This window comes from Anabrus simplex, chromosome 5, assembly GCF_040414725.1.
Source record: "Anabrus simplex isolate iqAnaSimp1 chromosome 5, ASM4041472v1, whole genome shotgun sequence".
NCBI lineage: Eukaryota > Metazoa > Arthropoda > Insecta > Orthoptera > Tettigoniidae > Anabrus > Anabrus simplex.
The window spans coordinates 247,518,984-247,542,738 of record NC_090269.1 but is presented as its reverse complement, the minus strand read 5'-3'; positions in this window follow the sequence as shown (position 1 = coordinate 247,542,738).

Genomic DNA, 23,755 nt, shown 5'->3' with positions numbered 1-23,755 from the left:
TAGCACAATTTCCCAGTTTGCTTTCTTTCCGGTAACCAGTTACTTATTAGTTTATCTGCATACCGTCCATGAAGGCGGAATGGTTGTTAAAAAATTCCACTCTCCGTAACTAAGTAGGATAGAGTAGGTAGATCGTACCTCAGGAATTAACGTGGTACTCGTTTCCAGTGTGGAATGGCCAAGAAGCAATTCATCTAAATTTAATCATGGAATACGTTTTTAGCAGTACCCACTTGGTCAGAAGAGACACATTGACAACGTTATAAGCAGGAGTAAAGTGCGTGCATGTACTCCGCCGTGGCCCTAATTACAACAGCCATTGTAAGTATACCTGCGGAGTGAAAGTTATTTCCGGAATTTTTGGATGTTTTATTTTTTGAATGATCCTAATGATATATTCATCATCATCATCACCATCATCATTATCATCATTATTCACCACTGCTCTGCATTTAGCTTTGTAGCCCAGGTGGAAATGTGTCCGTATAAGTTGTTTATCTATTAATACCTTAAATGATTTTAATGTAGTTGGAAATTCATCGAATATCGCCATTTGTAAATAAATGATTTCAGTCCTTATTCTTATTCAAAACGAGTATTTTCCCCAATTTGGCCTCTTTCATTCCAACTTTACCTTTATATCATGTTACTTCCTACTTTCAAAACATTCATTCAAAGTTATTCGTCTACTAATGTCATTGAATGCCACCTTTCCATTGACAGCTTGAAACACGCCGCTTAGTCGAGCACCACGTTTTCTTACTCCCAAGCCTTCCCAGACCAAGTTTTGCAAAATTTTCTTAACACTACTACTTTGTCAGAAATCATCCAGAATAGATCGTGCCGCATTCCTTTGAATTTCTTCCAGTTCCCGATTCAGTAATCCTGGTGAGGGACCCATACATTGGAACCATATTCTAATTGGGGTCTTACCAGTGACGTATAAGCCTTCTCCTTTACATCCTCACTGCAACCCCTAAAAACACGCATAACCATATGAGGAAATATGTAATTTTTATTTAAAATCCCGTTCAGTTGATTTCCTTATATTAACACCCCGATACTTACAGTAATCCCCATGAGGTACTTGATGTAGTTATTACTGAGTGTGATGTGTTGTGTGCAGGTGTGCGTTTAGAAAAGGACAAAAACGTAGCCCCCTAACTAAAGGAATTAACTGTAGGGAGTTAAAATCCTCAACCCGCACGGTAATGGAACCCGGGGCCCTCTGAACGGAAGGCCAGTACGCTGGCATTTCGGCCAAGGGGCCGGACAATGAACGTAGAAAATAATAACTGAGAAAATTGAAAATATGACATGGCAGTTGTACTAGCCCAGAAGTTACCGACAATTACGTTGTTTGTTTGTTTGTTTGTTTGTTTGTTTGTTTGTTTGTTTGTTTGTTTGTTTGTTTGTTTGTTTGTTTGTTTGTTTGTTTGTTTGTTTGTTTTTTTGCTAGTTGCTTTACGTCGCACCGACACAGATTGGTCTTATGGCGACGGTGGGATATTAAAGTGCTAGGAGTAGGAAGGAAGCGGCCGTGACCTTAATTAAGGTACAGTCCCAGTATTTTTCTGGTGTGAAAATGGAAAATCACGGAAATCCATCTTCAGGGCTACCGACAGTGAGGGACCCACTATCTCCCGGATGCAAGCTCACAGCTGCACGCCCCTAACCGTTCGGCCAACTCGCCCGATGATTACGGTTATTTGCGCAGCTCTTTGTCATCCCTGGGTTTTAAGAATCGTATCATGGAATATGGTGCGAAACTTCAGGATGAGCCTGCCTCATAATAATTGAGGTGCGTAATTATAAAGAGGTATGCAGTTCTGACGGTCTCTCTCTCTGTGTGTGGGTCTTTACGCGAACCTTTTAAAATTCAGCTGTCAAATCATTCTGACTTAGACAGTTTCGTAGCTATTGAGTTGCGTTGACGGTCAGGGCATATACTGATTCTTTGAATAGCACCAGTAGTCATTTCAGGGTCCTTAGTCTTAGTTGCCCTCTTAATCTACCCTCAATTATCATAATAAGGTAAGTAATAAAAAACACGACGACCCTTTCGAAGACCACATATATTTTATAGCTACTGAAACACACTTTCTCTATTTGTCTGTGCACATCCTAGATAGTGTCCACGTCATGAACTATTATTATTATTATTATTATTGTTCCGGAAATTTCATGGAATGAAGAGGTCTAAGAAGGTGCTGGAGTGAATGGGTGGACAGGGAAATGACCGGAGTTTAAGTTAAAACACTAAAGCTTGAAATTTTATTTATTTCCTTTTTCCTCTTTTATTTTAATTTTAAAATTTGATAGATAATCTGGATGAAAAACAACAATAACTTAAAGGCAAAGGTCAGGTACAATAGAAAAATTATCGAAACAATAATTTACAAGGGATGAGCGATATAGCTCTAAATAGGTACACTTTTTTACAAGAGCATGTTTGCTCCACTCACATTCGAGGAGACTGGGCTCCGAATGGTTTCTGTAGTCCAGCCTCTATGAAACACAAGCTTCTTTCAAAATTATGTGTTACAACTTTCAAAAACAGTGTTTTCAGTCAGTTCTGTTCAACAGTCTGTAACACACTCGTTTATCAACAATTACACTTTAAACCGGGGCAATGAGTGCCCATACTAAAAGGACTTCAAGTAAAATTAAAAGGTTTAAGACGATCGGCCATGAACAAAGGGCTAGGAGGCGAAACACTTGGACTGCTTTTAGAAAAACACTTAAAAACCTAAATGGGCTTATGGCCCGAAGTTACAGAGGCTAAGCCTGTACTACAGAGGGGTGACTAAACGAAAAATATTAAATGCCGAAGGTGAGTGAAGAATGTATAGGTTTAGAAAATTTTAGTCACCCCACTACCATCTATGACAGCTGATGGCAGAGCTGTTGAGGATCCCACCAGCGGAATCGCTGACGGACTGAACATACATACATATATACCAAGTTGAATGGGAATCAACAGAGCGTGAAAACTCTTTTTTCCCTTAATTTACATGTTTTCCATCAGAGATTTGAGCAGAGTCCTCAGACTTACCGAAATTTTACATTTAAACAATGACTTTAGAACTTTACATTAAGAAAAGAAGTTTGAAACCTTCCGCTCAAGTTATCTGCCTGGAGCTCTCACATGTTAGAAATTTCTGCCATTGCCTTGAATAGTTGAGCCTTCCGAACGACAGCAGGCAGCCCCTGCCTCCTTATTACGAGACCGGAGCTATGAAGATGACAATACGGCCCTAAAGCGACCGAGTTTTAGAGCATCTCAGAGGAGAAGATTCCAGAACTTTCTTGAGATAGGCAGAATGCCTGTACACACCCCCTAATTTTAATTGGCTAGAAAAATGTACCCAAAATTCCTGATTGGTTATTAACTTACGGAAGAAGTAAGCCGTAGGAGTTTTGACAAAATTAATACATTAAAAAACAATCTAGAAAACTTTAGGTTTACCACCTTCAAAAAATTGAAATTCCCTTCAGAATTAATTTTCCATACTCCCACCAGAGGGAACACATTGTCCGATGGTAGAGATATCCAATGATTCAAGGTCCAAGTATCATGAGTTACATTAGTTCGAGATTCCTAGCACAGGTGGACTTCTAGAAGGCGCGCAGTTCAACGGGACGGAGGACGTATACCCCCGGTACAATTATTATTATTATTATTATTATTATTATTATTATTATTATTATTATTATTATTATTATTATAACACTAATTTCCTGAGGCTATTCTTAGCCTGGTGCATCCCTTGTAAGGCAGACCCTCCAGCAAGGATGGGTTGAATCTGCCGTGTGTGGGAACTGCGTGTTTTTGTAGTGGAGGGTAGTGTTGTGTGTGAGTGGCAGGGATGTTGGCGACAATACAAACGCCCAGTCCCCGAGCCAGGAAAAATAACCATTTAAGTTGAATCTATTCGATCCAGCCGGGGGTCTAACCCGAGGACCTCTGAACGGAAGGTGGTTACGCTGACCATTCAGCCAAAGAGTCCGACTATAAAATTATAAAGCCATTTTTCAACGGTGTTGATGGTTTGATATAACTACAATGTTGTTAAATCAACAGTCTATTATCAACACACAACATTTAACATTCAAGGCCGGTTTTCAGGATTTAAATTACATCATCTGTGATTACATTACATTTAAAATATCCAAGTATTTTAAAAATTCATGTAGGTGTGTCGTTAATAGTTAAAAGTTAAAATGCTCACCAGGTCGATTGCGCTATTTTCGGAGGGACTCGATAGACATGCTGGCACAACTGTAGCACATTCAATTCTCGTATCCTTCCTGCTCGCCGGAGCTATCGGCACAGATGCTTACATATGAGACATGTTGAATGAATCGGTTTTCAGGTCTTTTCCTTACAGCAACTCTTTTCACCAACATATTCAATAATGACCGCCTCTGCGGTGTGGTTAGTGTGATCAGCTGCCACCCCCGGAGGTCCAGGTTCGATTCCTGGCTCTGTCACCAAAAATTTGAAAAGTGGTACGTGGGCTGGAACGTGGTCTACTCAGTCTCGGGAGGTCAACTGTGGTACAATACTCCACATGTTCAATGAGTATAATGGTAGAAGAGTCTCAGATTTATTTTAAACTCAAATTTCAACGTACGTTTCAACCATAATCATTATGAACCCATTTCCTACAGAATTATGCTGAAAAAAACAATCACATCAATTGCTAAATCGACCTAGTTGATCAATTATAGACATGAATGAGAATATAATAAATGAAATAACCATTTACATGTCTTTGCCAATGTTTTTCAGCTCATCATTCACTTGATAAGTTCAGTTTGTTTCTCTTCCTCGGTCTTCCTTTCTTCTGGTTTCGTACTCGCATCAACTTCTACTCCTGACCTTATTAATCTTTTAAATAGCGTTCCATTTTATTCCGTCTCATCTTCAATAATCGGTGCTGCTTTAAGTTCCACTTTCTATAAACAACGTTGTTATGAAATCTAGGGGAATTTCAGACAGATTATGGAAGAGATCTTTCAAATCCCAGGCTTTTAATGGGGTCACAGGATTTAAAGCGACACTATTCGTGTTGTTCCTTATATCCCCAATATCTTGCTTTGCGAAGTTTCGATTCCAAATACGAAAGGGATCTATAGTCTAAAGTAGACACATTATGAAGTGGATCACAGAACCAACCCTTCAGACTTATACTTAATTATGGCGTAGCTTTGAATCCTAAATGCATACTTTCCTTCAGGTGCGTTTAGAAAATATAATTGCATTGATTTTCCCAATTCCGTATGATTTTTTCGTCATAAAGAGCTTCAAAATAATAGAGTTTCGCACACTTTCTTTAAAGAGCATAAACAGATAATCAAGGAAAGTGATATAGGCCTACTGCTCTTTAAAGACAACCTACTGAACAGAACATTGGTGCGCATATGAATGAAGAAAATCAAACTAAAACATTCTGGAAAAATGGGCCAGTAGTTCAATGGGCCCTTATTACTCAAAATTCCTCAATTCTGGTAAACTGAAATGACCAGAAACGCCAAAAGCATCATTAAAAATTAAAAAATTCCAGATGCAGATGCTTCAGGATAACATGGACTTAAACTTGACTAACACTGAAGATATTCTACATTCCAATTTTTCTTAAGCCCGGGTGGGGTATCTCCTCTATAATGGGGCTTGAATTCGGCCGTACATTACAATTACTCTCTCTGGAATATTCGTACTTTTGTTGTGCTGATTTAAATTTCAGCCACATAATCACAGTCGGTTTCTATCTATTTATTTTTTACACCCACTTGTTTAAATCACAGGTTCCTAACTCGGAGCTCACGTACATGTATTCTGGAACTGATGCACCTCATCCGATTGGCTCGTAATGACTTCTTAAAGGAATCACACCTCAACTAATTATAACCAGGAGCTGAAGCCGAATGAAACAAGACATTTGAAATATGAAGTGTTAATCATAGTGGTTACTTTAAAGCCTACTCATAACTGCTACCTAAAGCTCTTCCAGTTGGCGTCAGAACTGAATAAGTGAGTGTAAAGTAGTCGCTCCTGTTTTCTTTGAAGAAAAAATGTGGAACGGAAGTTAAATATATGCCGTGGAAGAGGCAAAATTCTCAATGAACCACGATACTGAACGTGTTTCCACTCACAGGAAATGCACATGAATTAATTCGCGAAAAAATTTTAGTTCTAATTAAAACTGTGTACAGTTATACTGTTATGATCATATCCGTTATCATTTTTGCTAATAATACGTTCCTCTGTGAGAACGTATTGAACTATTTTAACATTTGTACCATGGCTTCTTGGTCAAGTGAACTGCGAGGTATAGTGAGCCAGAATTGAGCATTTTTTAATCACCATAGATCCGCATTTAGAAAAGTTGCCCGGGTGGCAAATTCCGTATGAATTGTTTACTTAAATAATTTCAAAAAAGTTGGAAATTTATCGAACTCCTCTTCCTACAAACGAATATTTGAATCGTCTTAAAATCCAACTTTAGCTTCATATTCTTCTCTCCTATTTAAAATAAACACTCGAATTTATTCGTATATAAATTTCATTCCACGCAAGATATTCACTAACAGTTCGGAACATACCGCTTAGTCTAGCAGTTTGTCCCCTTATTCCGAAGCCTTCCGAGCCCAATATATGAAACATTTTCGCAACACTGCTATTTTATCGTAAATCACCCGCAACAAACCTGTTTCCTTTCTTTGGATTTTGCCCATGTCTTGAATCAGGTAATCATCGTGAGGGTCCTATACACTGGAACCATACTCTAATTGGAGTCTTACCAGTGACTTAAATGCCCTCTTCTTTACATCCTTATCATAACCTGTAAATAACTTCATAACCATATCAAGGGATCTGTAACCTTTATTTACAACTCAGCTTGTGTGATTCCTCCAATGAAGGTCTTTCATTATATTAACACTCAGGTACTTCAGTAGTATAATACAGGGATACTGCGGCCACCACCTCCTCCGGCTCCCAGAGGCCACCTCCACCACCACCACAGCCAAAGGCCTCCCAGAGGCCACCTCCACCACCACCACCACAGCCAGAGGCCTCCTAGATGCCTCCTCCACCACCACCACAGCCAGAGGCCTCCCAGAGGTCTCCTCCACCACCCGCGGGAAATTTGAATTTGTAAACAAAGCCACGTGCTTTTTGACAGCTGTCATCGACAACAACGCATCGCTAACCTCAGTACTGCCATCTTGACGGGCCTAAACCTCAGTAGTGCCAACTTAACCTAACTAGCGCAAGGTAAACAAAGCCACGTGTTTTTGACAGCCACGTGCTTTTTGACAGACAACAACGCATCGCTAACCTCAGTACTGCCATCTTGACGGGTCTAAACCTCAGTAGTACCAACTTAACCTAACTAGCGCGTGGTAAACAAAGCCACGTGCTTTTTGACAGCCACGTGCTTTCTTGACAGCTGTCATCCGCCATCTTTAAACCACAGAGCACTGTGCTGCCCTCTTTATCGTAGTAGCTGAAAATTCGTCACCTGTCATCCGCAGTGCTGCCATCTTAACGGGCCTAAACCTTAGTGCTACCAACTTAACCTCACTAGCGCGAGATAAACAAATCCACGTGCTTTTTTGACAGCTGTCATCCGCCATCTTTAATCTATAGAGCATAGTGCTGCCCTCTTTAGCTACTTACCTTTGAAATGTGGTGGCGGATAATTTGAAAAATGCTTTTTGACAGGAGCCATCTTTGAGCACCGTGCTGCCCTCTTTAGCTAGATACCTTTGAAATGTGGTGGCAGGCAATTCCACATGACAGCAGCCATCTTTAATCAAGAGAGCACCGTGCTGCCCTCTATGTGGTGGCGGCAATTTGAAAAATTCTACATGCTCTTGTTTGGAAACAAACTCACGCGCTTTTTTGACAGCCGTCATCCGCCATCTTTAATCAACAGAGCACAGTGCTGCACTCTTTAGCTAGATACCTTTGAAATGTGGTGGCGGCAATTTGAAAAATTCTATGTGCTCTTGTTTGGAAACAAAGCCACGTGCTTTTTTGACAGCTGTCATCCGCCATCTTTAATCAATAGAGCACTGTGCTGCTATCATGCGGGCAATTTCGTCAGCTGTCATCCGCCATCTTTAATCCACAGAACACCGTGCTGCCCTCTTTATGACATGTAGTAGCGGGCAATTTGAAAAGTTCTGTTAGCTGTCATCCGTCATCTTTAATCAAGAGCGCACCGTGCTGCCATCTTTAGCTAGATACCTTTGAAATGTGGTGGCGGCAAATTGAAAAATTCCACGTGCTCCTGTTTAGTAAACAAACTCACGCGCATTTTTGTCAGCTGTCATCCGCCATCTTACATCGCAAACCTCAGTGCTACACTCTTTAGGTACATACCTTTGAAATATGGTGGCGGATAATTTAAAAAGAAAAATTCTACAGCAGCCATCTCTCGACGCTAATTGCACAAGATGGTGGCTATACATGACTCCTTAAAGGTGCTTATGCAAGATGGCCGCTATACATAGGTTCTTATGAGACGCCCTTGGGATGCTTGCGCAAGATGGAGGTTATACATGGCTCCTTATGAGATGCCCTAGGGATGCTTGCGCAAGATGGCGGTTGCTCTTATGAGGGGGCTTAAGGGTCCTTGCACGAGATGGCTAGAGACGCCCTAAGGATGCTTGCGCAAGATGGCGGACACAAGATGGCGGCTATACACGTCTCCTTATGAGACGCCTTAAGGGTGCTTGCGCAAGATGGCTGCTGCTCTTATGAAGAAAGCTAGCTTAGAGGCTAACGCGTCGTGCTAGTTCGATTCATTAAATTTGGGGCTTAAATGCAAAATGTTAAATATCTCGAAAGCGGTGCATCGTAAAGCAAAACGGACAAAAAATGTTCTGCCCAGTACCTCGGTTCGCAGTACGAGGAACAAGAAAAACATAGTCTAATGATGAGATCAACGGTTCGGTTCCTACTTAGGCCCTTTGGCATTCGCTCTGTTTTAGCTTGTATTGAAGCAAGTCTTCGTAACATGATCAGGTTTAGCTATGGTAGAGAGTATAACGTGCCGTGCAGGTTCGATTCATTAAATTTGGGGCTTAAATGCAAAATGTTAAATATCTCGAAAACAGTGCATCGTAGAGCAAAACCTGATATCTAGGTTTGCAGTATCAGGAACATGATAGCATAAGAAAAACATAGTCTAATGATGAGATCGACGGTTCGATCCCTACTTAGGCCCTTTGGCATTGGCAGCTATCTAATTCTACAAGATGGGGCTATACATAGCTTCTTATGAGGCAGCTTAAGAACGCTTGCACAAGATGGCTGCTGCTCTTATGAGACTCCCTAGGGGTGCTTGCGCAAGGTAGCAGCGACAAGACGGTGACTATACACAGCTCCTTATGATACGGTCTAGAGGTGCTCACACAAGATGGTGGCTTCTCTGATGAAGAAAGCTAGCTTTGCATCGTGCAGGTATCTTTACAGCATTAAACCTCATACCTTTGAAATGTGGTGGCGGGTAATTTGAAAAATTCTACGTGCTTTTTCTTAACAGCAGCTATTTTTAAACAATAGCGGCTATACATAAGCTGTTAAGGCCTCCTCTTATGTCAAGGCATAGCTCTATCGAACAAGTTTAAACCTGCATGGGGATAGCTAGAGTAAGCACGTGCTGCAGTGATGACGTCATCATGCATGTTTAGACTTGCAAATCACTAAAGAAACATAACAAGACTAGAATCGAACACTGCACTCTATGCCGTTAACTTTATCATGTGATCGGAACATTGATTGAAGTGTTTAGAACACTAAATAAGTGATCAAGACTATAATAGAACACTGTACTCGATACAACATGTGTTTAGAACATGTCAGGGGATACCTTTGTTCTAAGAAGATTAGATTAAGGCACATTCCTTGTAGGGCTAATAGGCTAAAGGGCTAATGGGCTAAAGGGTTAATGGGCTAAAGGGCTAAAGGGCTAATGGGCTAAAGGGCTAATGGGCTAAAGGGCTAGGGTGCCTCTCCTCTCTTTATCCGGGCTTGAGACCGGCTCTACAACTAGAGGCGGAGTTAACACCCTAAGGAAGGGAGAATGTTGGGAAATAATCTATACGAATATAGCTACTCGATCGACTATATACTACAGATGGATGACTTAGGTGAGGGTAAGCGCTTACTTAATAATACCTACACGACGTAATTCATACTCTATTTCAAAAATATCTTCTTTGTACCGTGTGTAACCAGCATCATGATAGGCTCTTAGCAGTTGTAAACGTTTTACGAGTACGTTGGGGTCTTTACAGTAGCTTATATCTACATAGGGTAACAGAGGCTTGTTGTGAACTTTGAGTCTATATGCAGACAGTTGATGTGCAGGGACTTGTTTTGATGTAATACGTGCTTCAGCAGTAGCGTTTCTAGGTACAAACTTAACTTGTTTCGATAGCGATGAAGCGTTGACATTTCCTTCTTCTTTACCTTGCATCTCTTCTTGAGATGTTTGCACTGCGACAGAACGTGGAGTAGGCTTAGGAAATGAAGTAAAATCATCAAGCTGTAATGGCAATGAATTTTCTTCTTCTTCTACTTTCCCTTTACTACTGTTTTGATCAACATCATTATCCTTATTATCATAATCATGATCTTGCCTCTCTTTATCTTGAAGTTTGTGCTTAGTAACAGAACTTGCAGCAGGCCTAGACAACAAGGGAGAATTAAAAATCTCTCGCAGAGGTGTACTTTTTAAACATAAATCAGTGTTCGCTGGAATATGGTTGAGCTCTTTGTATTTTGTTCCCGATGAAGCTACATTACACGCGGCTTCATGACGTTGAGCGTTGTATGCGTTCTTGAACTCTCTTCTACAATGTTTGCATTGAAAAATTGTCCTACATGATATCTCATGACGTCTCCTGTGATAGCTTCGGGAAAATGCTTTTCCACACTCTTCGCAAATATACCTAGAAATAGGTTTTTCCAAGACGGACTTTTATCTTCTGCTAACAGATTCTTCTTTAAATCTACTCGACATTTGTTACTCTCTACTTCGATGATGCGAACAGCTTAGCGATTAACAGTAAACTAACACAAAAGCGTATAACCAAGGTAGCGACAGTAAGGTTTAAGCCCATCAAGATGGCATGAGTGAGGTTAGCGACGTTCTGCTGTTGGATTTTAAATTCCGCGCTATAACATGCATAAGGTGGCAGCCTTGAGGTTTACTGCCGTAAAGATGGCAGCAGTGAGGTTAGCGACGCTCTATTGTCCTTCAAAGTGAGGTTAGGGTTCGTCAAGAAGACAGCTGTCAATAAGCACGTGGCTATGTTTACCAAACAAGAGCACGTAGTCGTGACGTCACGGTCACGTTGTATGCTGCTTCAGCAAACAAGGAAAATTCAATGTCTACACCTACGTAGTTAACACTCTGCTATGTTCACAAAAAAATTTTCACATAGTTATTCTTTATGCTTTAAGTTCGTGCACATAGGTTATGTTAAGATAGCAGCACACGTACAAGCGATGGTCGCACGCTTGCGTAGAAGTTCTTTAGTACGTTAGTTGATGTATGCATTATCAAAAGGTGATATGTACACGCTTTTAAACCTTGCTATTCTTACTGCTACTATGTTCGCAAGATTTTCAAAGATCGCTATTCTTTACGCTTTAAGTTCGTTCTCATAGGTCATGCTAAAGTAGCAGAGCAAACACATGTGAACATTGTACATTCTGGCGGGATGTGTTTAGTACGATAGTCGATGCATGCAAAATCGATATGTGTTGTGTACACACTTTGAAACTTAACTATTCCTCGTGCTTTAAATCCGTGCACACAGGTTATGCTAAGATAGCAGCACACTCTAGCGGGGGAAGTTTTGTACTCTAGTTGATGCATGTATAATCGATAGGCAATGCGTACACGCTTTTAAAACATTGCTATTCTTACTGCTGCTGCTGCTATGTTCACAAGATTTTTATACATCGCTATTCTTTATGCTTTAAGTTCATGTGTATAAGTTATACTAAGTTAGCAGCATACTTATAAGGTTGTTGCACGCTCTAGTGGAAAAAGTTTAGTAAGAAAGACGATGCATGCAAAATCGATAGGTGATGTGTACACGCTTTGAACTTGGCTATTCTTTGTGCTTTAAGTTCGTGCACATAGGTTATGTCAAGATTGCAGCATGTACAAGCAATGATCGCACGCTCTAGTAGAAGAAGTTTAGTACAAGAGTTAATGCGTGCAAAATTGACAGGTGTTGTGTACACGCTATTCTTTGTGCTTTAAGTTCACGCACATAGGTAGCAGCACACAATTGCGAACGTTGTACACTCTAGCGGTAGAAGTTTAGTACGATAGTCGATGCATGCAAAATCGATAGGTGATGTGTACACGCTTTGGAGCATAGCTATTCTTTGTGCTTTAAGTTTATACACATACGTTAGCAATACACATATACGATCGTTGTACACTCTGGCGGTAAAAAATAGTCGATGCATACAAAATCAATAGGTGATGTGTACACGCTGTTAAACATCGTTATTTTTTGTGCTTTAAGTTCGTGCGTATAGGCTATGCTAAGATAGGAGTACAATCTAGCGGAAGAAGTTCAGGGTGATGTGTACACGCTTTGAAACATGGTTATTCTTTGTACTTTAAGTTCATGCACATAGGTTATGCTAAGATAGCAGCACAATCTAGAGGAAGAAGTTTAGTACGAGAGTCGATGCTTGCAAAATCGATAAGTAATATGTACACGCTTTGAAACACGGCTATTCTTTGTACTTTAAGTTCGTGCGTATAGGTTATGCTAAGGTAGCAGCACAATCTAGAGGAAGAATTTTAGTACGATAGCTGATGCATGCAAAATCGATAGATGATATGTACACGCTGTGAAACATGGCTATTCTTTGTACTTTAAGTTCGTGCGTATAGGTTATGCTAAGATAGCAGCACAATCTAGTAGAAGAAGTTTAGGGTGATAGTTGATGTATGCAAAATCGATAGGTGATGTGTACACGCTGTGAAACATGACTATTCTACGTACTTTAAGTTCATGCGTATAGGTTATGCTAAGATAGCGGAAGAAGTTTAGTGTGATATTTGATGCATGCAAAATCGATAGATAATGTGTACACGCTTTGAAACATGGCTATTCTCTGTACCTTAAGTTCATGTGTATAAATTATGCTAAGATAGCAGCACAATCTAGCGGAAGAAGTTTAGTATGATAGTCGATGCATGCAAAATCGATAGGTGATGTGTGCACGCTTTGAAACATAGCTATTCTTTGTACTTTAAGGTCATGCGTATAGGTAATGCTAAGATAGCAGCACAATCTAGCGGAAGACGTTTAGTACGAGAGTCGATGCATGCAAAATCGATAGGTAATGTGTACACGCTTTGAAACATGGCTATTCATACTGCTGCTCTACTGCTGTTCCTAAGATTTTTAAACATAGCTAATCCTAATGCTGCTCTTAACGACGTAGAGCTAAGGATTGATTATGTGACCGTGACGTCACGACCACGTGCTCTTGTTTGGTAAACATAGCCACGTGCTTTTTTGACAGCTGTCTTCTTGACGAACCCTAACCTCACTTTGAAGGACAATAGAGCGTCGCTAACCTCACTGCTGCCATCTTTACGGCAGTAAACCTCAAGGCTGCCACCTTATGCATGTTATAGCGCGGAATTTAAAATCCAACAGCAGAACGTCGCTAACCTCACTCTTGCCATCTTGATGGGCTTAAACCTTACTGTCGCTACCTTGGTTATACGCTTTTGTGTTAGTTTACTGTTAATCGCTAAGCTGTTCGCATCATCGAAGTAGAGAGTAACAAATGTCGAGTAGATTTAAAGAAGAATCTGTTAGCAGAAGATAAAAGTCCGTCATGGAAAAACCTATTTCTAGGTATATTTGCGAAGAGTGTGGAAAAGCATTTTCCCGAAGCTATCACAGGAGACGTCATGAGATATCATGAAGGACAATTTTTCAATGCAAACATTGTAGAAGAGAGTTCAAGAACGCATACAACGCTCAACGTCATGAAGCCGCGTGTAATGTAGCTTCATCGGGAACAAAATACAAAGAGCTCAACCATATTCCAGCGAACACTGATTTATGTTTAAAAAGTACACCTCTGCGAGAGATTTTTAATTCTCCCTTGTTGTCTAGGCCTGCTGCAAGTTCTGTTACTAAGCACAAACTTCAAGATAAAGAGAGGCAAGATCATGATTATGATAATAAGGATAATGATGTTGATCAAAACAGTAGTAAAGGGAAAGTAGAAGAAGAAAATTCATTGCCATTACAGCTTGATGATTTTACTTCATTTCCTAAGCCTACTCCACGTTCTGTCGCAGTGCAAACATCTCAAGAAGAGATGCAAGGTAAAGAAGAAGGAAATGTCAACGCTTCATCGCTATCGAAACAAGTTAAGTTTGTACCTAGAAACGCTACTGCTGAAGCACGTATTACATCAAAACAAGTCCCTGCACATCAACTGTCTGCATATAGACTCAAAGTTCACAACAAGCCTCTGTTACCCTATGTAGATATAAGCTACTGTAAAGACCCCAACGTACTCGTAAAACGTTTACAACTGCTAAGAGCCTATCATGATGCTGGTTACACACAGTACAAAGAAGATATTTTTGAAATAGAGTATGAATTACGTCGTGTAGGTATTATTAAGTAAGCGCTTACCCTCACCTAAGTCATCCATCTGTAGTATATAGTCGATCGTGTAGCTATATTCGTATAGATTATTTCCCAACATCCTCCCTTCCTCAGGGTGTTAACTCCGCCTCTAGTTGTAGAGCCGGTCTCAAGCCCGGATAAAGAGAGGAGAGGCACCCTAGCCCTTTAGCCCATTAGCCCTTTAGCCCATTAGCCCTTTAGCCCTTTAGCCCATTAACCCTTTAGCCCATTAGCCCTTTAGCCTATTAGCCCTACAAGGAATGTGCCTTAATCTAATCTTCTTAGAACAAAGGTATCCCCTGACATGTTCTAAACACATGTTGTATCGAGTACAGTGTTCTATTATAGTCTTGATCACTTATTTAGTGTTCTAAACACTTCAATCAATGTTCCGATCACATGATAAAGTTAACGGCATAGAGTGCAGTGTTCGATTCTAGTCTTGTTATGTTTCTTTAGTGATTTGCAAGTCTAAACATGCATGATGACATCATCACTGCAGCACGTGCTTACTCTAGCTATCCCCATGCAGGTTTAAACTTGTTCGATAGAGCTATGCCTTGACATAAGAGGAGGCCTTAACAGCTTATGTATAGCCGCTATTGTTTAAAGATAGCTGCTGTTAAGAAAAAAGCACGTAGAATTTTTCAAATTACCCGCCACCACATTTCAAAGGTATGAGGTTTAGTGCTGTAAAGATACCTGCACGATGCAAAGCTAGCTTTCTTGATCAGAGAAGCCACCATCTTGTGTGAGCACCTCTAGACCGTATCATAAGGAGCTGTGTATAGTCACCGTCTTGTCGCTGATACCTTGCGCAAGCATCCCTAGGGCGTCTCATAAGAGCAGCAGCCATCTTGTGCAAGCGCTCTTAAGCTGCCTCATAAGAAGCTATGTATAGCCCCCATCTTGTAGAATTAGATAGCTGCCAATGCCAAAGGGCCTAAGTAGGGATCGAACCGTCGATCTCATCATTAGACTATGTTTTTCTTATGCTATCATGTTCCTGATACTGCAAACCTAGGTATCAGGTTTTGCTCTACGATGCACCGTTTTCGAGATATTAAACATTTTGCATTTAAGCCCCAAATTTAATGAATCGAACCTGCACGGCACGTTATACTCTCTACCATAACTAAACCTGATCATGTTACGAAGACTTGCTTCAATACAAGCTAAAACAGAGCGAATGCCAAAGGGCCTAAGTAGGAACCGAACCGTTGATCTCATCATTAGACTATGTTTTTCTTGTTCCTCGTACTGCGAACCGAGGTACTGGGCAGAAAAATTTTTGTCCGTTTTGCTCTGCGATGCACCGCTTTCGAGATATTTAACATTTTGAATTTAAGCCCCAAATTTAATGAATCGAACTAGCACGACGCGTTAGGCTCTAAGCTAGCTTTCTTCATAAGAGCAGCAGCCATCTTGCGCAAGCACCCTTAAGGCGTCTCATAAGGAGACGTGTATAGCCGCCATCTTGTGTCCGCCATCTTGCGCAAGCATCCTTAGGGCGTCTCTAGCCATCTCGTGCAAGGACCCTTAAGCCCCCTCATAAGAGCAACCGCCATCTTGCGCAAGCATCCCTAGGGCATCTCATAAGGAGCCATGTATAACCGCCATCTTGCGCAAGCATCCCAAGGGTGTCTCATAAGAACCTATGTATAGCGGCCATCTTGCATAAGCACCTTTAAGGAGTCATGTATAGCCACCATCTTGTGCAATTAGCGTCGAGAGATGGCTGCTGTAGAATTTTTCTTTTTAAATTATCCGCCACCATATTTCAAAGGTATGTACCTAAAGAGTGTAGCACTGAGGTTTGCGATGTAAGATGGCGGATGACAGCTGACAAAAAAAGCGCGTGAGTTTGTTTACTAAACAGGAGCACGTGGAATTTTTCAATTCGCCGCCACCACATTTCAAAAGTATCTAGCTAAAGATGGCAGCACGGTGCGCTCTTGATTAAAGATGACGGATGACAGCTAACAGAACTTTTCAAATTGCCCGCTACTACATGTCATAAGGAGGGCAGCACGGTGTTCTGTGGATTAAAGATGGCGGATGACAGCTGACGAAATTGCCCGCATGATAGCAGCACAGTGCTCTATTGATTAAAAATGGCGGATGACAGCTGTCAAAAAAGCACGTGGCTTTGTTTCCAAACAAGAGCACATAGAATTTTTCAAATCGCCGCCACCACATTTCAAAGGTATCTAGCTAAAGAGTGCAGCACTGTGCTCTGTTGATTAAAGATGGCGGATGACGGCTGTCAAAAAAGCGCGTGAGTTTGTTTCCAAACAAGAGCATGTAGAATTTTTCAAATTGCCGCCACCACATAGAGGGCAGCACGGTGCTCTCTTGATTAAAGATGGCTGCTGTCATGTGGAATTGTCTGCCACCACATTTCAAAGGTATCTAGCTAAAGAGGGCAGCACGGTGCTCAAAGATGGCTGCTGTCAAAAAGCATTTTTCAAATTATCCGCCACCACATTTCAAAGGTAAGTAGCTAAAGAGGGCAGCACTATGCTCTATAGATTAAAGATGGCGGATGACAGCTGTCAAGAAAGCACGTGGATTTGTTTATCTCGCGCTAGTGAGGTTAAGTTGGTAGCACTAAGGTTTAGGCCCGTTAAGATGGCAGCACTGCGGATGACAGGTGACGAATTTTCAGCTACTACGATAAAGAGGGCAGCACAGTGCTCTGTGGTTTAAAGATGGCGGATGACAGCTGTCAAAAAAGCACGTGGCTGTCAAAAAGCACGTGGCTTTGTTTACCACGCGCTAGTTAGGTTAAGTTGGTACTACTGAGGTTTAGACCCGTCAAGATGGCAGTACTGAGGTTAGCGATGCGTTGTTGTCTGTCAAAAAGCACGTGGCTGTCAAAAACACGTGGCTTTGTTTACCTTGCGCTAGTTAGGTTAAGTTGGCACTACTGAGGTTTAGGCCCGTCAAGATGGCAGTACTGAGGTTAGCGATGCGTTGTTGTCGATGACAGCTGTCAAAAAGCACGTGGCTTTGTTTACAAATTCAAATTTCCCGCGGGTGGTGGAGGAGATCTCTAGGAGGCCTCTGGCTGTGGTGGTGGTGGAGGAGGCATCTAGGAGGCCTCTGGCTGTGGTGGTGGTGGAGGTGGCCTCTGGGAGGCCTCTGGCTGTGGTGGTGGTGGAGGTGGCCTCTGGGAACCGGAGGAGGTGGTGGCCGCAGAATCCCTGTATTATACTACTTACTTCCAGTGAACCCCATGAGGTACTTTCACAGGATTTATCCTCTTGGTGAAACGCACAACCTGACTATTCACCCCGTTTTCCTTTTTTTTTTCTAGTTGCTTTGCTTCGCACCAGCGCAGATACTGTAGGTCTTATGGTGACGATGGTGCAGGAAAGGGCACTGAGTGGGAAGGAAGCAGTCGTGACCTTAATTATAATACATCCCCAGTATTTTGCTGGTGTGAAAATGGGAAACCACTGAAAACCATCGTCAGGGTTGCCGACAGTGGGGTTCGAGCACACCATCTCCCGAATACTGGATACTGGCCGCACTTAAGCGACTGCAGCTATCGAGCTCGGTATATGCCATTGTCTGCTGTCCATCTCATAACATTGTGGAAGTGTTTTTGTTATCGCTCACAATCTTGTACTTATTTATTACTCTATAATAAACAGTTATGTTATTAGTTTTACGTCCCATTAACCATTTTTGCGATTAATGGAGACGCCGAGGAGTCGGAATTGTTCCTTCAGGAGTTATTTTACGAACCAGTAAATCCACCGATAAATGGCTTGCTCATTTGTGCACCTGTGAACACCACAGGACTGAGCCGGGATGAAACCGGCATACTTGAGTTCAGAAGGCCAGCGCTCCACTGTCTGAGCCACTCAGCCAGGCCGGAAGACAGAACTGAGTCATTGTATTTAATAATGAAGACGTGTTGATGTTCTATATCCATTCTCAGAGTGGCAGAACCCTGATATTTCATGTATCACATCAGTAACGTCCAACTTCACAATGTAATGGATAGTGCAATTAGCAGCCGTCCTCCGAGGTACAGCTTCGATTCTTAGCCTTGTCAGAGATTAAAGAATAGTAGAGAGAAGAGGAGGTATGTTTGAAAGAAGGATACGCAGCTTACTTCTCCTTTAGACGAACCTGAAGAGAGCTGACTCATTTTGGACAACGTTTTTAATTCAACAAAAAAGAAGAACTGACCAGTTACCATTTACTTAAGATAGACACTAAATATGGAATGAGCCCAGTTACACGGCTGGATGCCTCTCCTGACGCCAACCCTACGTGGAGGGATGTTTTGCGTGTATCTGTAGGGGTTGATAGTGTGATGTGTTGTTTGTAAATGACGACGTATATTCAAACAAACACGTTGTCCCTGAACCAGAGGAAGTATGCAGACGGTCCAGTCGAAAATCGAATCCGGGGCCCTCTGAAACGAAGACCAATATTCTGACCGTTCAGCAAGAAGCCAGATAAGTAAACTAGGTCATTAAGGTAAGTAAAAGTGTAATGTACATTTTTTTAGGTTCAGTAAAGGAATAAAATGACAGGGAGGTATTTAACTGAGTGGAAATATTGTAAGCAGTTGGATCTATGCCGACGACTTCCTTTTAATATCAGACTCTGCTAAAAGCCAGCGATCTAATATCTTGGAACATGAAATAATGTTTTGCGAGTATATGAAAACCAACATTTCCGAGGGTAATGTGATGTCGATATGGAAGAAACCTACGAGAACTGAATGTCAGGTAGGAAATACAATATTGAAACGGATGGATCATGTCAAGCATTTAGAATGCCAAAATAAAACAATCATTCAACATAAATAAAACTCAAGGAATGCTGGTCTCTAGAAAACTCCAAAAACCCACAGATTGTAAGCAAATCAATGGCTTCCTTCTAAAACCTCGTATGTCCCAATGCGCTTCCTACCCATTATATTCTTTAAGACAGGTCACGCTTTCCAGCCACATAATTATATGCAATTCATTAGAATAATTTTCGTTGTGTTCATTTTTATGCTAATGTGTACAATAAAATTGACCATAAGGTCGTCAGCAAGCGAAAACCTCAGCAGTTTGGAGAAGGGATTAAAATAGGGACATGGAATACAAGAACAATGCTAAAAACAGGAAGACTAGAAGAACTCAAACGAATTATGGATGAAAACAAAATAGATAACATGGGATTATGTGAAACTAGATGGCCTGGCAAAGGTGATTTCCACAGTGACCCATTCAGAATTGTGTACAGTGGAAATGAAAATGGTGGACAATATGAAGTAGCTGTTATATTAGGAAAGAAGTGGGCAAACAACGTGCTAAACACATATCATGTTGATGATAGAATAATGATGGTGAAAATAGCTGCCAAACAAACAGATATGGTAATAATACAGGTATACTTCCCTACTACTGGACATGACGACGATGAAGTTGAGGAAATGTATCATAAAATAGAAGATATAATTAAACTAAACAAAGACAAAGATAACATAATCATAATGGGAGACTTCAATGCTGTGGTTGGCAGCAATATTACTAGAAAAGTTGCTGGCAGATTCGGTCTAGGACGAACAAATGATAGAGGAGAACGTATGATGGACTTCTGTGAAGAACAGGACATGATCATAATGAACACTGTATTTGACATGCCTAATAGAAGACGTTACACATGGAAGGATTTCGGAGATAATAACAGATACTAAATTGACTATATTCTAGTTAAGAGAAGGTAAATCAGGTAACTTCATGCCATAGCTACCCTGGCTTAGACATCGACAGCGACCATGTCCCAGTATTAGCAAAATGTCGAATTAGGCTGAAGAAGTTTAGGAAACCAAGAAGCAAGAAATGGAATCTAGAAAAGTTAAATGATCCATTAACACAAGTAGCATTCGAAGAAAAAACAGATACGATCATGTACAACAACTGCAACGAAACAGATTGGGATGCTGTCAAAGCTTCACTTACAACGGCAGCAGATGAAGTGCTAGGAAAAAAGACGCTTGAACCCAGGAAGAACTGGATGACCGAAGAAATACTGAATCTCATTCAGGAAAGAAACAAAGAACATCGGAAAAATACCCCAGAAGGAATGATAAACTATAAGAAACTAAAAAACTTAGTTACACAGAAGTGCCGAGAGGCGAAAGAAAGATGGATGAATGACATTTGTAAAAGCATAGAACATGATATGAAAATCGGAAATGTTGACAGAGCATACAATCAAGTAAAAAGAACAATATTCAAGGCTAAAATGAAATCCAGTGTAATAAAAGATACGGAAGGAAGTCTGTTAATAGAAGATGAGGAGGTAATGAAGAGATGGAAAGAGTATTTGGAGGATCTATATAATGGAGAAGAAATTGACAATGTAGATGAGTACATCATAAAACAAGACCAGGTTTTACAAGATGAACTAGGTCCTCCCATAGTGAGAAGTGAATTCGAAACAGCACTACAACAGCTGAAAAAGAACAAGGCTCCTGGACCAGACAAACTGCCTGCTGAACTGTGGAAGAACTCTGGAAAAAAGCTGAAGGATGAACTCTTCAAAATCATCCAGTACTGCTATGAAAACGGAGATATGCCAGAGGATTTTGTTGAAATCAAAGCAGTACTTCTGCACAAAAAAGGAGATTCAACAGAATGCTCCAATTACAGAATACTAAGACTTGTTTCACATGCAGCAAAAATATTCACATGCATATTAAAAAACAGAATCAAAATGAAAATTGAGCAGAATCTAGATGATGATCAGTTTGGGTTCAGAAAAGGAGTAGGAACAAGAGAAGATATTATAGCATTTAAAACCATCTTGGAGAGAAGACTGGAGCTTAACAGAAATACATATATAGCTTTTGTAGACCTGGAAAAAGCTTTTGACAATGTTCATTGGAAAAGGCTGTTCAAAATTATGAAGGACATTCATTTGGACTGGAAAGACAGAAAAGCAATACTTAACCTCTACATCAATCAAAGAATAAACATCGAAAGTAATGATAAAGTATGCAAGGTGAGAATCAGGAAAGGAGTAAGACAGGGGTGTTCCTTATCACCATTTCTATTTAATCTGTACATTGAAGAGGCCATGAAAATTTTTAAATCCAAAACACCTGGCATTAAAATAAATGGAACAACTGTACACTGTATTAGATTTGCCGACGATATTGCACTTCTGGCTGACAATGAGAAGAACATGCAGATCATGCTCAACAAATTAACATCCATCTTAAAAGATTTCCAATGTTATGGTTGTAAGCAAATCTAAAATGAAGCCAGAGGCACAGCTCAGAATTGGAAATATTTTAATAAAACAGGTGCACAAGTTTTGCTACTTAGGATCAGTTATTACCGATGACAACACATGCACTGTGGAAATAAAAAGAAGGATTTCCCTGTGTAAGAAAGCCTTTGAGGAGAAGAAGCAGCTCTTAACTAATAAATCCTTAAATACTGAACAAAAGAAATTATTTATCAAAACGTTCATTTGGAGTGTGCTGCTATACGGCTGTGAAGGATGGACTCTCTTGAAGGAGGACGTGAAACGACTAGAGGCAGTGGAAATGTTGCTATGGAGGAAGATGACTAGAACTAGTTGGATTGAGAAGAAAACTAATGAAGCAGTGCTTAGAGAAATAAACACCCAGACACATTTAATAACAACTATAAAAAGGAGAAAAGCATCAGTTTTCGGTCACATTCTCCGGCATAATAACTTCATAAAGGACTTGTTCGAAGGCAAGGTGATGGGAAAGAAAGGCAGAGGGAAACCACGGAAGAAGATCATTGAAGAGGTAGTTGAGATGATGGGATGCCAAGGTTATGGAGAGATGAAAAGGATCGCAGAGAGAAGAGATCAATGGTTGCAGCGACAAGGCGAAGCCTTTAGATGACGATGACTATATCGTATTCTAGGGATGTTGTTTGCAAGCGAATATACGCACTCCTACGGTACAATGTGTTTAATGCTAATTTTCCTTTACCATATTAGCATAAGAAAACGAACACAACGAACAATGTTCTGATGGACAGCATATCTATATGTGGCTGCGAGGCGTGACCTCTCTTAAGAATAATAATAGATAGGAAGAGCATTGGGGATATGAGGTTTTAGAAGCAAGCCATCGATATATCACAAAAATTACAAAATAAGTATCATTTAATGAAATATTTGGAGATATTGATCTACAGGGGTTTCAGATCCAATAATTATATACAACACATACACTGGCGGAACAAAGTATCCAAACCCCATGAATAAGGAATGTAGAATACGGAAATTTTGACAATATATTTGTCGGGTTAACATATTTAATTTATTAAAGGTATAAGACTACAGCTCAATATCCGCGCGAGAAAATCCACCACAAATGTGTCATGCTGGTCCGTTAAAGATAGGGGATTTACGTGGCTCACAGAGGATTAGGGTTGAATGGCTGGACAAGGAATAAACTAGAGCAGAACTTAACATGACAAATTTGGAAATTGTTTTTATTTCCTTTCCTTTCCTTTCGCCAGCTTGGCGATCTCATTGATAATCTGTTATATTTGCTTGTTATTCATTCATATGATATTTTTTCCATTTTAAACTAGAAAAAAGGAAAGGAAATAAAAACAATTTCCAAATTTGTCATGTTAAGTTCTGCTCTAGTTTATTCCTTGTCCAGCCATTCAACCCTAATCCTCTGTGAGCCACGTAAATCCCCTATCTTTAACGGACCAGCATGACACATTTGTGGTGGATTTTCTCGCGCGGATATTGAGCTGTAGTCTTATACCTTTAATAAATTAAATATGTTAACCCGACAAATATATTGTCAAAATTTCCGTATTCTACATTCCTTATTCATGGGGTTTGGATACTTTGTTCCGCCAGTGTATGTGTTGTATATGATTATTGGATCTGAAACCGCTGTCGATCAATATTATAAGAGCAGGAATCGCTCCAAGAAGTTACACTACTCAGGAATCGGAGCTTCAAATGCCACAGTCTAGCCTCGCAGAAGCAATCAGTTTTCTTTGCTATACAGAAATTA